The sequence below is a fragment of the Hyperoodon ampullatus genome (assembly GCF_949752795.1).
Source record: "Hyperoodon ampullatus genome assembly, chromosome: 5".
NCBI lineage: Eukaryota > Metazoa > Chordata > Mammalia > Artiodactyla > Ziphiidae > Hyperoodon > Hyperoodon ampullatus.
Window position 1 is genome coordinate 124,191,347 of NC_136918.1, and position 16,527 is coordinate 124,207,873.

General features: G+C 34.9%; 1 pseudogene across 1 annotated transcript in view; it reads right to left on the reverse strand.

Moving 5' to 3' along the window:
* LOC307053816 (malate dehydrogenase, mitochondrial-like) overlaps positions 1–11,213 on the reverse strand; it is a 30,870-nt pseudogene extending 19,657 nt beyond the window's left edge. Inside the window, exon 1 of the transcript in view lies at positions 11,076–11,213. The product of the transcript in view is annotated as a malate dehydrogenase, mitochondrial-like (transcript). The remainder of the gene's footprint in view (positions 1–11,075) is intronic.
* Between the last annotated feature and the right edge of the window lie 5,314 nt (positions 11,214–16,527).

Genomic DNA, 16,527 nt, shown 5'->3' on the forward strand with positions numbered 1-16,527 from the left:
CAATGTACTTACAGAATAGTGAAAAAATCACATGTAAAACACATAGCATTCATTAAATTCAATATTGACAAATATTTATATTTCTTTGGGCATAACAAATAGAGAAGCTATTTGTATTGGGGAAAAAATGTTTTTTATATATTGGTCACTAAACTGTGAAGTAACATGTCTTTGTTGTTTTATATTTACCTGCCTTGTATAAGCCAGGATTTGACTAACAATAAAAATGTCCACTGTTAAAATGCTTGCAGAAATATTGTTCATGTTAAATTATAACAAGATACTCATGCTTACAGTGCCAGGCTATCAATAAAACAATTCAAAGTTTATAGCACAGTGGTACATTGTACCCAGTGTTGTTATTGTAACATATTATGATACTTTGTGCTATATTATACTGTAATTCAGGCATTAACTTATGTGACTACTATTCTTTATCCAGAAAAAGATAGTATTCTCATTTCCTGCAAAAAGATGTAATATGCATATTTCAGACTACAAAATATATCTATTTTCATAGTAGTAGTTTCAATTATTTATTGGAATTCTTCATAATATACTAGTAAACATATTTTAAATTAACTTGTGAAAATAAGCAAATACATAAATAAAATAAGCAAAGAGCTTCAAGCTAATGTGATCCTGGAACACGTGAATATATTATTTTAATAAAGAACTGACTGTACAGTAGTGTCCTAGTTCTCTTTCATCTGTGTTCCTCAGGCTAGTGGGGGAAGGGATTTACAATAGTACAGGTGTGGAAAACCATTTTTCTTTCTCTTTTCCAAACTTTTAAAAAACTTATCCCTTAGAGATAAATTATTAGGCAAAGGAAATGGGATAATAAGTAGTTGTGGGAACTAAAAATAATTTTTCAGAAGGAACCTATATTATCATTCCTGTATGCTAGGGCTGAAGATGGACACACAACACCACCACCTCTGACCACACACACACACACACACACACACACATACACACACACAAGAACAAACACACTTTATATCTTTAAAATATTACAGTATTGTAGAAAATAAAATCTATACTTAGGAAAATATAGAGAGTTCAAATATAGTCCTCCTATAAATAAGTATATCCCCAACAACTCTTTTTTAAAATAAATTCTCTAGAAGGTTATAACAGTAGGGTGAGAAGGTAAAATGAGAGGATGAAACACTGAACTATCAACCTATGATTAAATTATAGCAGGTTTGACTTTATTTATTTTACCTTTGGTCATCAAGGATTCCCTGTGAACCAGGAGTTTCACAGCTAAATAAGACCGATAAACACTGAAGTAGGTTATTTGTGCAATTCAGCAGTAACATTGTAAAAACTCAGGGGAAAAGAAAATGTAGGATATATACAAATGATAAAATGAATCTAAACACCAGTGTTTTGCCTTCATTTAGTATAAATGAATAACCTTGAGTAAAGATGCTAATATATATTTCAAATGATATACTAAGTTTTAATGAGGAAGTACTGTTTTCAAGAGAGTTCCAGAAAATTTAAATCCAGTATATCTAATCCATTAATACATTTAGTTTTTTTAAAAATCTTCAATCTCTGTATTAATACCTTCATTTTAAGAATAAGAATAATTTGTTGACTCATAAAACTAAAAAAAATACTCGATGTTACACATTTAATTAATTGTTGGAAAGAGGATTTCAAAGCAGTTTAAAAAACACTCCATAGCCTATTCTCTTAAACTACACCGCACTGCTATGAAATTTCATAAAAATCTCAAAAACTTGTGTTAAAACATTTTGGAGTATTGCATTCAGTTATATGAATACTTGTATGATTTTTCAAACTTAGAGAAATCGAAGAAATTGCATAAGTGAAATATCTACAGAGGTAGAGAATAAATAATAGAAAATGCTTCATGAATTGAATATTTTACTAGAGTTTTTACCATATCTTCTAGTTGTGATTATACAACATAAAAATGCATGGAAAAGACTTGGAGAGTTTTCATAAGAGAGCAAATACAAGAATGATGGAAAATATGATATGTAAAGAAAGAGTAAAAGAATTGGGAATATCTTGCCTGAAAGGCCTAGACAGATTTAATAACTATACTCAAACATATAAAAGGTTATGCTTATTAGCAAGGTTTCCAAGCATCTTTACAGTGGAAGCAACAGAAAATAACAGCTTAAAGAACTTACAGAGCAGGATGCAGCATCCCCTGCCTCTCCCTATAACTGTAACTTGATCATTAGAGTTGAAATTTTTTACAGTTTCTAGAAATCTTCAGAGAATAGTGAAAATACTAAAACATAATATATGGGAAAGAATAAAGGGCTATAGATGAGGAAACATTGTTCTGGTTTTAATTTTATAACTAATTACCTCTGTGACTTTGTTTAAGACATTTCATTGGACTGAATTTCATACACCTTGTTTGAAGAAAGATATAGCTGGACTCTAATGGTGACTTTTGATCTTTTGAGTCATGAACATTTTGAAAATATGATAAACGTCCTATCTCCTTTCTCTGGAAAAATGACTTACACTTAGAATTGTACTTTTACTTTCAGGAGTACAATAACAACCTGTAGTTTACTCATGGATATTCTCTAGATGTTCCTAATAAATAATTTCAGACTCAGAGTCTACAATTGCATAAAATTCTAGAATCTCCCTTTTGTTTATATGTTACCACTATTTGGAGTGTAGATTCATATTTTGCTAATACCTCTTTTATATCAGAGTAATACAAGCAAAACTTCCCATTTATTATGTAATAAAGAAGAACAAAAGAACTGCAATGATTTCCTTGGAACAAGAGAGCAGAAACCCTGTCTGCTTTGACTGGCATTGACTCCTTTAGTGTTTGGCATGTAGCTGATATAAACAAACAAAAAATTCCTTCAAAAATATTTGGATCATCTTCATCTGCCCAGACCTAAGAAGGAGGGAGAGGGCTTCCTTGGTGATGCAGTGGTTGAGAGTCCGCCTGCCGATGTAGGGGACATGGGTTTGTGCTCCGGTCCGGAAGGATCCCACAAGCCGCGGAGCGGCTGGGCCCATGAGCCATGGCTGCTGAGCCTGCACGTCCAGAGCCTGTGCTCCGCAATGGAAAAGGCCACAAGAGTGAGAGGCATGCGTACCGCAAAAGAAAAAAAAAAAAAAAAAAGGAGAGCGAGAGACAGAAAATTTAAACAATAGATCTGGAAGACAGGTACATCACCTTTGTCTACATTCTGCTGGTCATAACTTGATCACATCATCTTACTTTCCTCCAAGAAAGGGGGAGAGACAGGGATAATTTAGCTTTGCACCCAGGAAGAAAATAATGATTTGATGGACACTTAGGAAATTCTTCTAAGACAGCATTACCCCATCACCCCTTAATTAATCATTTCTTTCCCATATTGGTTGACTCAGATCTAGGATATCTTTTCCATTATTTTAATATTTGCCTCTGGTAAGAGCTGCTTATCAGTAACTGTCCTTCCTTATCTATTCTGTGTTATGGACAAATACTTTCCTTACCTTCTCTCATTTGTATAATACAAGTTAGTTTCACTGGATAATTCCAAACTGCAAATATGAACTAGGAACTTGGCTGAAAGAGTTTTACCTCAAATACTCTCCTCTGATACTGACCACATTTGCATTCCTTTTCAGTTATGCTTGGGTTTCTAGATTTATTGAAGGCCTTGTTAAAGGATCATTTGATACCTCTGCCAAAATCTTAAAAGAGAAATGTGAGTTGATTAAAAAAAAAAAACGTATCCAATGAAGAAAGACTTACTTTTCTGGTAATTAGAGCTCAACAGCTGAGACTCTTTTAAAGTACAGAAGGGTCTACTTCCAAAATATTCCAAAGTATCTAGAAATAACTTGAGATAATTTCATTCCTCAGTTCCCCATTGTAACAACAGCCTCCAGACGAAAATACCCTTCCCATTTCCCTTAGCTTGACTAAACCTCAGAAGGCTTCTTCCTGACTTTAGGCCCTTGACCTCCCTTTGCTTAGAACATTTACTTTAGAAAATCTGTAATTGAAAATTCTTTCTCTGTCCTTTTGAAATGTAAATCTTTAAAAAATCGTCTTTCCAGTTTTGCAACCAAGGACTGTCTTTCTTAAGGACCTGGGAGGCATCTTTTCGAAATGTAATCATCAAGGAAGAAAGAGCAACTGCCTTCCAGTCTAATTCCAAGTTGTAAAATTCCTCCCTGCCTTGAGGATAGGAGAAAGTTGACTTTTCCATAGGTTACATCAATTAAAAAACAGAACAGTCTACTCTGCTTCGCCCCACATCTTAAAAACTCACCAATCTTTTTTTAATATTTTTTCGAACGGAGGTAAGTTCAGACTGCTTTGTTTTCTCTTCCCTATTGCAATAGTCTTCATTATCCGTTTAACTTTTATAGTTTCAATTTTTGCTTGACATTGCCTGGGAACTTACCTAATTTTTGCCTCAAATCTTGGTTCTACCCTTAGTTATTTGCTCTCAGGCTTTTGTTAGTTTTAAGTATTCATATAATCTTATTATTTATTTTTGATCAATTCTAATAAAGCTGATTATATCCACTAATCTTGCTGAATCTACCTTCATGGTGCAACAAGGCTATCTTGTATGACCAAGTTGGCGGTGTTGCAAACAGTCTTGTATTGTCTAAATTTCCATCTATCTCATGCCAGGTCATAAGTGAGCCAGCCATTAAATCTGCCTCTTCATGAATCCAGACTTCCTGCTCCTCTGCTGAACTGGTCTATTCTTATTCCTTCTACATTCCCAGTCACAGATCCGTTCCTGAATTATCATATATACATAAGTTTTCCCACTGTTGCCAAAATCTTGGCTCTCCATGCACCGATGCTGAACAGAAATATGGAGAGAGAGTTATGGAAGAGAAAGAAAGTGTGGCTTTATTTCTTTGCCAGGCAAAAGAGGAACACAGTAAGCTAGTGCCTCAAGAACTGTGCCCCCCTCACTGAGGAATAGGGAAAGGTTATATAGTCGGGGTGGTGGTCAGAGGTATGTGATAAGGATCAAGGCAGTAACTGTCTTGCATTCTTCTCTCTTCTGCAAAGTTTCAAAAGTGTGGGGTTGCTGACAAGATTAGGGTGTGTGAAGGGTCTCAGGTGGTCTACTAATATTGATGAGCTTTTCTGGTCCCTTTAATTTTGCCTTAGGTGGTTTTGTGGCTGCTCCTCCCTTGATTAGCAACAGTTCAAACCTGCCCTTTGGAACTCAGGGAATTTCATGGAGGTTGGGGTCTTGCCTACAAAAAATGGGGGACAAAAAGACATCCATGCCCAGCAGCTCCACAGGGCCCTGCTCGGCATCACCACCTTGTTTTCATGCTTTCATATGGTCCTTGTCCTTATGACACAACTAGTTACTTCATCAATCTTAATTCCACATATTATCTATTTTGGTTTTTTTGTGATGCCCGATGCTTCCATGGTAATGGATGAAGTGCTTCACTTTCTTTTCCCAAATCTATAGCCTCACCTTTTACAAATGTTTTCCTATTTGTTGCAAACATTTTCCTAACTTTTTTCTTTTTGGTCTACTCTCTTTACATTAGTGAGGATTTTCTTAATCTTTTTTATGAACTAGAAATAGAAATGGAAGGTACAAATCAGCTGGAAGAGACCTTGATCTATAAAAAGTAATCAGTTGAGGCTAGTTATATCATTGGTGGGATATTACTACATTGAGTTGGATTCTATGCTTACTTCCATTGAATATTTCACTGAATCTCTAACCTGATGAATAAACTAATTCATAATTTTCTTTATGCATTACAACAAGAGCTCTCTCCATCTTTTATTTTTTGTGACCACCCTTACAGTACTTTTTCCACTTTCAGATCTGCTTATTATTCAAGGTGAAATTTCTGAATGGAGGCAGAATAAGATACACTGATGAGAGAGAAAGAGAGAGAGAGACTGAGCAAAATATTGTATCTCCTGACAAAATAAATATCTCTGTATCTCTTTTCTGGAAGGATAGCTATGCAGTTTTGGTGTAGACCTCGGGTCTTTGAAGCAAGTACAAGAAGGTAAAACATTGAGTTTTTTTTTACTCAGTCATACTGGAGGTCAGCTTTTCTCAGAAAATATAGTGACACAATATGTCAATCCAAGTCCATATATCAAGATGAACTCTTTCTTTGACTGTCTCTTATTATGAAAAACTCCGTTAATTTTACAAGTAGAGAGAATAGAATAATAAACCTCTAAATATATATCATTCAGGTTAAAAATGATTAACATTTTTTTAAACTTGTTTCATCTCTTTTCAATTTCTCCCTTCTTCCCTCCTTTTTTTTCTCTTTTTCTATGACGAAGTACTTCTAAGCAAATCTCAGTCCTTCATAGCTTTTCACTCATCATGTGACTATAAAAAGTAAGACCATTTTCTTAAATAATCTCAATGCCATTATCATATCTAACAAAATTCCTTAGTATCATTAGTATCTGATTTATACAATGAATTCTTCATAGATTTTATTTAAATTTTCCCAGAGGTTGGCACAAGGTTAGACTTAAAATGAGATTTTTGGAGGTCCAATGAAGGCATTGGCATGCCTGACTTATTTGACAACCAGGGTGAATGATTTTTTAACATCCACTTTATCTACATGACACAATTATTTTCAGGAATAATAATAAGATGAAACAAGTGTCAATAATGGCCAGAAAAAGGATAGCTTTATTTTATCAAACTGCATATATAAGAAATTATTGCAGAAAAATAAAAACATATATAAAATAAAGAGAAAAATAATGGATTTTTACCTTTTAATTTCATTAAGTATAATTTTTGTACAGAAGGAAAAACATATGTCTTTATATTACTCTGTTGCCTTCATAAATAACATTACATATTTTTTTTGTTTTTGTCACTTAGCTTATATAAATTTGTCAGTGACTTCTTTAAAATTAATCTTCTTCATGTCCAATAGTTATTATAGGCAGATTTGTCAATCTATTTCCTCTTTTTATTGGTTAGTGTGTTTCTTATTAATGTTAATTTTGATAAACATTTAATTTTCAAATTATTCTTTCACATGAAGTAACATATACAAATCATTAAGAAAAGTCTTAAATATAAGTTGTGTAAAGATTCATAAAACCCCTACTTGGGAATCTATTATAGTGTTTTCTTTTCCTGCTGTAACAAAATTTCCATTAAAATATCTTAAAATATGAAAATACATCATAAATTTCAATTATATTTATTAAAAACTTCTAAAGTTATTTTTCTTCTACAAAAATTAATAAAAATGGCTAAACATTGACATTGTTGATTCATTAATTCATAATGAGTATCCAGTGCTTGATGAAAGTAATCAAGGACATAAAATACTTATATTTTGAAGTCTTGGGCAGTATAATATGAGCATGTTTTGTCGGTTCTCCAGGCATTCTTCTTTGACATTTGAATCTACTTTTGTTTGGAAGGTTCCATTTCCTTACTTTTGTGTTTACATAATTAATGGCCAACTCTGCCATTTCCATGCCCAGATTGTCAAAGAATGATTTCAAAGCTTAGTGTTTCACTGTACATTTTGCAAGGCTGATTCTGGCTGTTTGTGAATATATTTTGCTTCTGATTAACCTCATTTAAAGCTTCACATAGGGGGAAAAGGTAACTGATAAAAGAAAAATTGCATACAGTTCTTGCCAAAAGAATTACATAACACTTTTGAGGTTGGAGACAAAATGCACTGAAAGAAGGTATAATAATTGTGAATTCTTACAAACTTACTCTCAAGATGAGCTTGTGTAGCAAAGTCTCAGAACATTGGGGGATGTTTGCGTAACTAGAAATTCTCCATATTAACTTCCACATAGAAATTCTTTTTATTAATGTTTACTAAAGGGTAAATAATACAAATGTAATAAGATGAAGCTTACAGATATATTACTGAAACTAAATGTTAACCTCAGTAATTGTTTAGAACTTAAGCTAACAAAAGATAGTTTCTGATATTGTTTAACATTGTTAAATCACGGTGAGAAAACAAAGCTGACAGACTTTCAGTTGGTGTTTTTATGTTTTCATTTTCTCTACAATGTACACACACCCTCATTGCCTTTACCCAAAGTAGCCTGTTCTTATTACCCGACTCTTGACATACAACTGAATGAGGACACACAAGCCTTCTCTCATTTTTACTGTGGGAAATTGGAAAGGTTGAATCAGGGCAGCCAGTATCTCTCTCATTAGCCCTTGCAAAATTCCCTGTTGTTTCCAGGCTCTTGTGTGCTGAGTCCACCACTGACACTGAACCCAGATTTGTAAAACAAATCTGTGCACAAACCCTCCAATTGTTTCCTCCTGCCTGTAGAATAATGCCTTAAATTCCTGGTGCAAAATCTTTCCTGTCTGTTCCCTCACACACACCCCACCCGAAATCCTCATTCCCCTACCCTCACAATCTCTCCCTTTGTCAGCCATGTGTCCCAGGTTCTGTTACATCTATGAGCCCTTGCACACGTTGTTCTTTTTTTTTTTTAATTAGGAAACTAATTTTGAGCGGGGAATTTAGGATAAAATATTTAAAATTTAAGGCCCAGAAAAAATACCCATTCATCTGAGAATATTCCTGACATCTATCATACAGAATGCATTTTTCTGAGTCCACAGCTTTAGGGCCAGTCTTATTGCTCTTCAAATCTCTGGTGTGAGGAATATGAACACCATGAGTTCAGTAAATGCTTTTGGTTAAAAAAAAAGTATGAACTGGGATTCTGTTGGAGCAAAACACATTTATATTTGTTACAAAAAATTTCAAATACATAGTTGAAACATGAAAACAAGTAAATATGTTTAATTACGTCTGCAGAGATGTTTTAAATCCATAAAACTTACTTACTGTGAAAATTTGCTATATTCTGATTATAGCAACTAACTTGAGATCCCTTTCAACTTTCTATATCTTACTGTATTATTTATACATATTTTTTACTGGTTTCCTCATCACTTTCTATATGTCTATATTTATAGTTGTATAAATAAATAATGAGAGAGATTGGGGTGGGGAGAGAGAGGGAGGGAGAAAGAGAGCAAGAGCCTATTGTGCACAGAATTGTGCCTATGACTGCAGAATTCATCATGGCTGGAACTGATTCAATGGCCAATATCTTAGAAATCTTGAAAATATTGAGATGTATACATTTTCATTAATGTTCTATTTCTGTCTTCAAAACATGCTTATGAGTAACCCAGTTTTTAAAAAAAAAAAACATATTAGGCCTAATTACGGTGAAAAATGATAAAATATGGGATAGTATATTCCTTAGCTACATTGACTGTCAAGTATTCATAAAGAACCCAGTGTGTACAATGTATATTGCCAAGCGCTATATGCCATATGATATACACCATGTTATATATTTATCACATGTTAAATTCAGTTATGGAAGACAATGTAACTGTGACCAAGGAGCTCATAGGACGGTGGTGCTGAAGGTCAATATGCAACTGTTGACATTGTAGTGTTTCTATCAGGTTTCCTGGAAAATTTTTCTAGTACCCTGCTAGTCCTGTATGGAAAAGTATCACTTGATGTGCTCTCATACTGTCTAGGGAAGCTCTCCATCACTGCAGTGAACTCATTGTGCTATAGTATCATTATATAACTCACCAGAGTGTGAGTTCCTTGAAGACAGACATAAAAGATAGACTTATCATTTTCCCTCTCTGATGCCTGGAATCCAGTGCAATGTATATTCCTTATATGATTGTTGAATGCATTTATAACTATGTTTATATTTATATTTATATAAATATAAATATATAAATAAATAAATAAATATATATATATATATATATATATATATATATATATATATATATATATATACTATTTCACATACATTTTCTTTGAGAAGGTGCAGTGTGTGTATATTTAAATTTCTTTAAGCACTGTTTTGTTAGCACTTTCACAAATTCTGGAAACTTTACCATAGTGTAAAGGATTGTGTTTGCTAAAAGAAAGACTGAAAAAAACAAAAAAGATTAGTTAAAACTTTGCTCTTTGGTTCTCAGGGATTTGAGAAACAATGATGAAGATGACCATGAGCAGAAAATGTTTTGTTTCCCATCTGACCATTTCTATTAAGTTAAAAGAAATTGTTTATCTGTCTCTCCAGAGGCATTTATGTGGGAAAAAAAAAAAAAAACATGGAACAAAAATGGGAATAATTATTTTCAGTTAGCTGTAGTTTATTTTCTTACCTTACAATTAGAATAGTTGTTATAAAGAGTATGCTAAATTGCACACAGCTTCTATGATTTAAAAATTCAAAGTTTCGAGGAGACCTTCAATATGGCAGAGGAGTAAGACATGGAGATCAACTTCCTCCCCACAAATACATCAGAAATACATCTATATGTAGAACAACTCTTACAGAACAACTACTGAATGCTGCCAGAAGACCTCAGACTCCCAAAAGGCAAGAAACTCCCCATGTACCTGGGTCGGGCAAAAGATAAAAGAAAAAAACAGAGACAAAAGAATAAGGATGGGACCTGCACCTCTGGGAGGGAGTTGTGAAGGAGGAAAAGTTTCCACACACTAGGAAACCCCTTCACTGGCAGAGATGGGGGTGGAGGGGGGCGGGGGGGCAGGAAGCTTTGGAGCCACGGAGGAAAGCACAGCAACAGTGGTGCAGAGGGAAAAGTGGAGAGATTCTCGTACTGAGGATCGGTGCCAACCAGCACTCACCAGACTGAGAGGCTTGTCTGCTCACCCACCGGGGTGGGTGGGGGCTGGGAGCTGAGGCTGTGGCTTCAGAGGTCAAATCTCAGGGAGAGGCCTGGGGTTAGCTGAGTGAACACAGCCTGAAGAGAGCTAGCGCACCACAGCTAGCTGGAGGGTCTCCAGGAAAAAGTCTGGAACTGCCTAAGAGTCAAGTGACCATTGTTTCAGGGTGTGCAAGGAGAGGGGATTCAGAGAACCACCTAAACGAGCTCTAAAGATGGGCGTGAGCCATGGCTATCAGTGTGGACACCAGAGATGGGCATGAAACATTAAGACTGCTGCTATAGACACCAAGAAGCCTGGGTGCAAGCACAGGTCACTATCCACACCTTCCCTCCAAGGAGGCTCTGCAGCCCATCAGTGCCAGGGTCCCATGATTCAGGAACAATTTCCCTGGAGAAGACACAGCACGCCTCAGGCTGTTGCAATGTCAAGCTGGCCTCTGACACCGCAGGGTCGTCCTGCATTCTGTACCCATCCTTCACCCCGGCCTGAGTGAGCCAGAGCCCCCTAATCAGAAGCTACTTTAACCCCATCCTCAGGCAACCTACACACAGAGGCAGAGCCAAATCCAAAGGTGAGCCCCAGGAGCTGTGCGAACAAAGAAGAGAAAGGGAAATTTCTCGCAACAGCTTGAGGAACAGCGAATTAAATCTCCACAATCAACTTGATGTTCCCTGCATCTGTGGAATACCTGATTAGACAACTAATCATTCAAAAATGGAGGCAGTGGACGTTGGGAGCAACTGTAAACTTGGGGTTTGCTTTCTGCATCTAATTTGTTTCTGGTTTTATGTTTATTTAGTTTAGTATTTAGAGTTTATTATGATTGGTAGATTTGTTTATTGATTTGGTTGTTCTCTTCCTCCTTTATATATATATATATATATATATATATATATATATATAATTTTTTTCCTTTTTCTCTTTTTGTGAATGTGTATGTTTATGCTTGTTCATTTGATATTGTATGCATAGCTTTGCTTTTACCACTTGTCCTAGGGTTCTGTCTATTTTTTTTTTATTCTAATATAGCCTTTAGTACTTGTTTTCATTGGTGGATTTGTTTTTTTGGATTGGTTGCTTTCTTCTTTCTTTTTTTTTTTAATTACTTTAATTTTTTTATTTTTAATAATAATTTTTTTAATAACTTTATTTTATTTTATTTTTTCTTTCCCTCCTACATTTTTTCTCCCTTTTCTTCTGAGCCATGTGGCTGACAGGGCCTTAGTACTCTGGCCACACGTCAGGCCTTTGCCTCTGAGGTGGGAGAGTTGAGTTCAGGACATTTGTCCACCTGAGACCTCCCAGCTCCAGATAATATCAAATGGAGAAAGCTCTCCCAGAGATCTCCATCTCAACACTAACACCCAGCTCCACTCAATGACCAGAAAGTCTGGACATCCAGTGCCAAACAACTAGAAAGACAGGAACACAACTCCACCCATCAGCAGAGAGGCTGCCTAAAATCATAATAAGGTAACAGACACCCCAAAACACACCACCAGACGTGGTCCTGCCCACCAGAAAGACAAGGTTCAGCCTCATCCACCAGAACACAGGCAGTAGTCCCCTCCAGCAGGAAGCCTACATGACTCACTGAACCAACTTTAGCCACTGGGGGTAGACACCAAAAACAATGGGAACTAAAAACCTGCAGTCTGCGAAAAGGAGACTCCAAACACAGAAAGTTAAGCAAAAGGAGAAATACACAGCAGATGAAGGAGCAAGGTAAAAACCCACCAGAACAAACAAATGAACCAGAAATAGGCAGTCTACCTGAAAAAGAATTCAGAGTAATGATAGTAAAGATTATCCAAAATCTTGGAAATAGAATGGAGAAAATGCAGGAGATGTTTAACAAAGACCTAGAAGAACTAAAGAGCAAAGAAACAATGATGAACAACAAAATAAATGAAATTAAAAATTCTCTAGAAGGAAACAATAGCAGAATAACTGAGGCACAATAACAGATAAATGACCTGGATGATAAAATAGTGGAAATAACTACCACAGAGCAGAAAAAAGAAAAAAAGAATGAAAAGAATTGAGGGCAGTCTCAGAGACTTCTGAGACAATATTAAACACACCAACATTAAAATTATAGGGGTCCCAGGAGACAAAGGAAAAAAAAAAACGACTAAGAAAATATTTGAAGAGATTAAAGTTGGAAACTTCTATAATACAGAAAAGGAAATATTTAATCAACCTAGAAACTGCAGAGACACCCATACGGGATAAACCCAAGAAGAAACACACCAAGACACATATTAATCAAACTATCAAAAATTAAATACAAATAAAATATATTAAAAGCAACAAGGGGAAAACAACAAATAACATACAAGGGAATGCCCATAGGGTTAAGAGCTGATCTTTCAGCAGAAACTCTGCAAGCCAGAACGGAGTGGCAGGACATATTTAAAGTGATGAAGGAGAAAAATTTGCAACCAAGATTACTTTACCCAGCAAGGATCTCATTCAGATATGACAGATAAATTAAAACCTTGAGAGACAAGCAAAAACTAAGAGAATTCAGCACCACCAAATCGGCTTTACAACAAATGCTAAAGGAATTTCTCTAGGCAAGAAACACAAGAGAAGGAAAAGACAAAACAAACCCAAAACAATTAAGAAAATGGTATTAGGAACATACATATTGATAATTACCTTAAATAAAAATGGATTAAATGTTCCAACCAAAAGCCATAAACTGGCTGAACAGATACAAACACAAGACCCATATATATGCTGTCTACAAGAAACCCACTTCAGACCTAGGGACACATACAGACTGAAAATGAGGGAATGGAAAAAGATATTCCATGCAAAAGGAAAAGAAAAAAAAAAAAAAAGAAACCTGGAGTAGCAATTCGCATGTCAGACAAATTAGACTTTAATGTAAAGACTATTACAAGAGACAGAGAAGGCCACTACATAATGATCAAGGGATCAATCTAAGAAGAAGATACAACAATTGTAAATATTTAGGCACTCAACATAGGAACACCTCAGTACATAAAGCAAATGCTAACAGCCTTAAAAGGGGATGTCGACAGTAGTACAATCATAGTAGGGGACTTTAATATCCCACTTTCACCAATGGACAGATCATCCAAAATGAAAATAAATAAGGAAACACAAGCTTTAAATGATACCTTAAACAATATGGACTTAATTGATATTTATAGGGCATTCCATCCCAAAACAACAGAATACACTTTCTTCACAAATGCTCATGGAACATTGTCCAGTATAGATCATATCTTGGTTCACAAATCCATCCTTGGTAAATTTAAGAAAATTGAAATCATATCAAGTATCTTTTCCAACCACAATGCTATGAGTCTAGATATCAATTACAGAAAAAAAAAAAAACTGTAAAAAATAAAAGCACAATACACTACTTAAAAACAAGAGATCACTGAAGAAATGAAAGAGGAAATCAAAAAATAGCTAGAAACAAATGACAGTGAAAACACAATGACCCAAAACCTATGGGATGCAGCCAAATCATTTCTAAGAAGGAAGTTTACAGCAACACAATCCTGCTTCAAGAAACAAGAAACAACTCAAATAAACAACCTAACCTTACACTTAAAGCAATCAGAGAAAGAATAAAAAACCTCGAAGTGAGCAGAAAGAAAAAAATTATAAATATCAGATCAGAAACAAATGAAGAAGAAATGAAGGAAACAATAACAAAGATCAATATAACCAAAAGCTGGTTCTTTGAGAAGATAAACAAAATTGATAAACCATTAGCCAGACTCATCAAGAAAAAAAGGGAGAAGACTCAAATCAGTAGAATTAGAAATAAAAAAGGAGAACTAACAACTGACACTGCAGAAATACAAAGTGTCATGAGAGATTACTACAAGCAACTATATGACAATAAAATGGACAACCTGGAAGAAATGGACAATTTCTTAGAAATGCACAACCTTCCAAGACTGAGCCAGGAAGAAATAGAAAATATGAACAGACCAAACATAAGCACTGAAATTGAAACTGTGATTAAAATTTTCCAGCAAATAAAAGCCCAAGACCAGATGGCTTCACAGGCGAATTCTATCAAACATTTAGAGAAGAGCTAACACCTATTCTTCTCAAACTTTTCCAAAATATAGCAGAGGGTGGAATGCCCCCAAACTCATTCTACAAGGCCACCATCACTGTGATACCTAAACCAGGCAAAGATGTCACAAAGAAAGAAAACTATAGACGAATATCACTGATGAACATTGACACAAAACTCCTCAATAAAATACTAGCAAACAGAATCCAACAGCACATTAAAATGATCGTAAACCATGATCAAGTGGGGTTTATCCCAGGAATGCAAGGATTCTTCAATATACGCAAATCAATCAACGCAATACACCATATTAACAAATTAAATTTGAAAAAAATATGATCATCTCAATTGATGCAGAAAAAGCTTTTGAAAAATTACAACACCCATTTACGATACAAAAACCTCCAGAAAGAAGGCATAGAGGGAACATACCTCAACATAATAAAGGCCATATATGACAAACCCACAGCCAACATCATTCTCAATGGTGAAAAATTTAAACCATTTCCTCTAAGATCAGGAAAAAGACAAGGTTGTCCACTCTCACCACTATTTTCAACATAGTTTTGGAAGTTTTAGCCACAGCAATCAAACAAGGAAAATAAATAAAAGGAATCTAAATTGAAAAAGAAGTAAAGCTGTCACGGTTTGCAGATGACATGGTACTATACATAGAGAATCCTAAAGGTGTTACCAGAAATCTACTAGAGCTAGTCAGTGAATTTTGTAAAGTAGCAAGATAAAAAATTAATGCACAGAAATCTCTTGCATGCCTCTACACTGATGATGAAAAATCTGAAAGAGAAGTTAAGGAAACATTCCCATTTAGCATTGCAACAAAAATAATAATAAACCTAGGAATTAAACTACCTAAGGAGAAAAAGACCTGTATGCAGAAAACTACAAAACACTGATGAAAGAAATTAAAGATGATACAAACAAATGGAGAGATATACCATGTTCTTGGACTGGAAGAATCAACATTTTGAAAATTACTACCCAAAGCAATCTACAGATTCAATGCAATCCCTATCAAAGTACCAATGGCATTTTTCACAGAACTAGAACAAAAAATTTCAAAATTTGTATGGAAACACAAAAGACCCCGAATAGCCAAAGCAATCTTGAGAAAAACAGAGCTGGAGGATTCAGGCTCCCTGACTTAAGACTATACTACAAAGCTACAGTAATTAAGACAGTATGGTACAGGCACAAAAACAGAAATATAGATCAATGAAACAGGATAGAAAGCCCAGAGATAAACACACCCACGTATGGTCACCTTGTTTTTGATAAAGGAGGCAAGAATATACAGTGGAGAAAAGAAAATCTCTTCAATAAGTCATGCTGGGAAAACTGGACAGCTACATGTAAAAGAATGAAATTAGAACACTCCCTAACACCATACAGAAAAATAAATTCAAAATGGAATAAAGACCTAAATATAAGGCCAGACACTATAAAATTCTTAGAGGAAAACATAAGCAGAACTCTCTATGACATAATTCACAGCAAGATGTTTTTTGACTCTCCTCCTAGAGAAATGAAAATAAAAACAAAAATAAACAAATGGGTCCTAATGAAACTTCAAAGCTTTAGCACAGCAAAGGAAACCATAAACAAGACAAAAAGACAACCCTCAGAATGGGAGAAAATATTTGCAAACAAAGCAACTGATAAAGTATTAATCTCCAAAATTTACA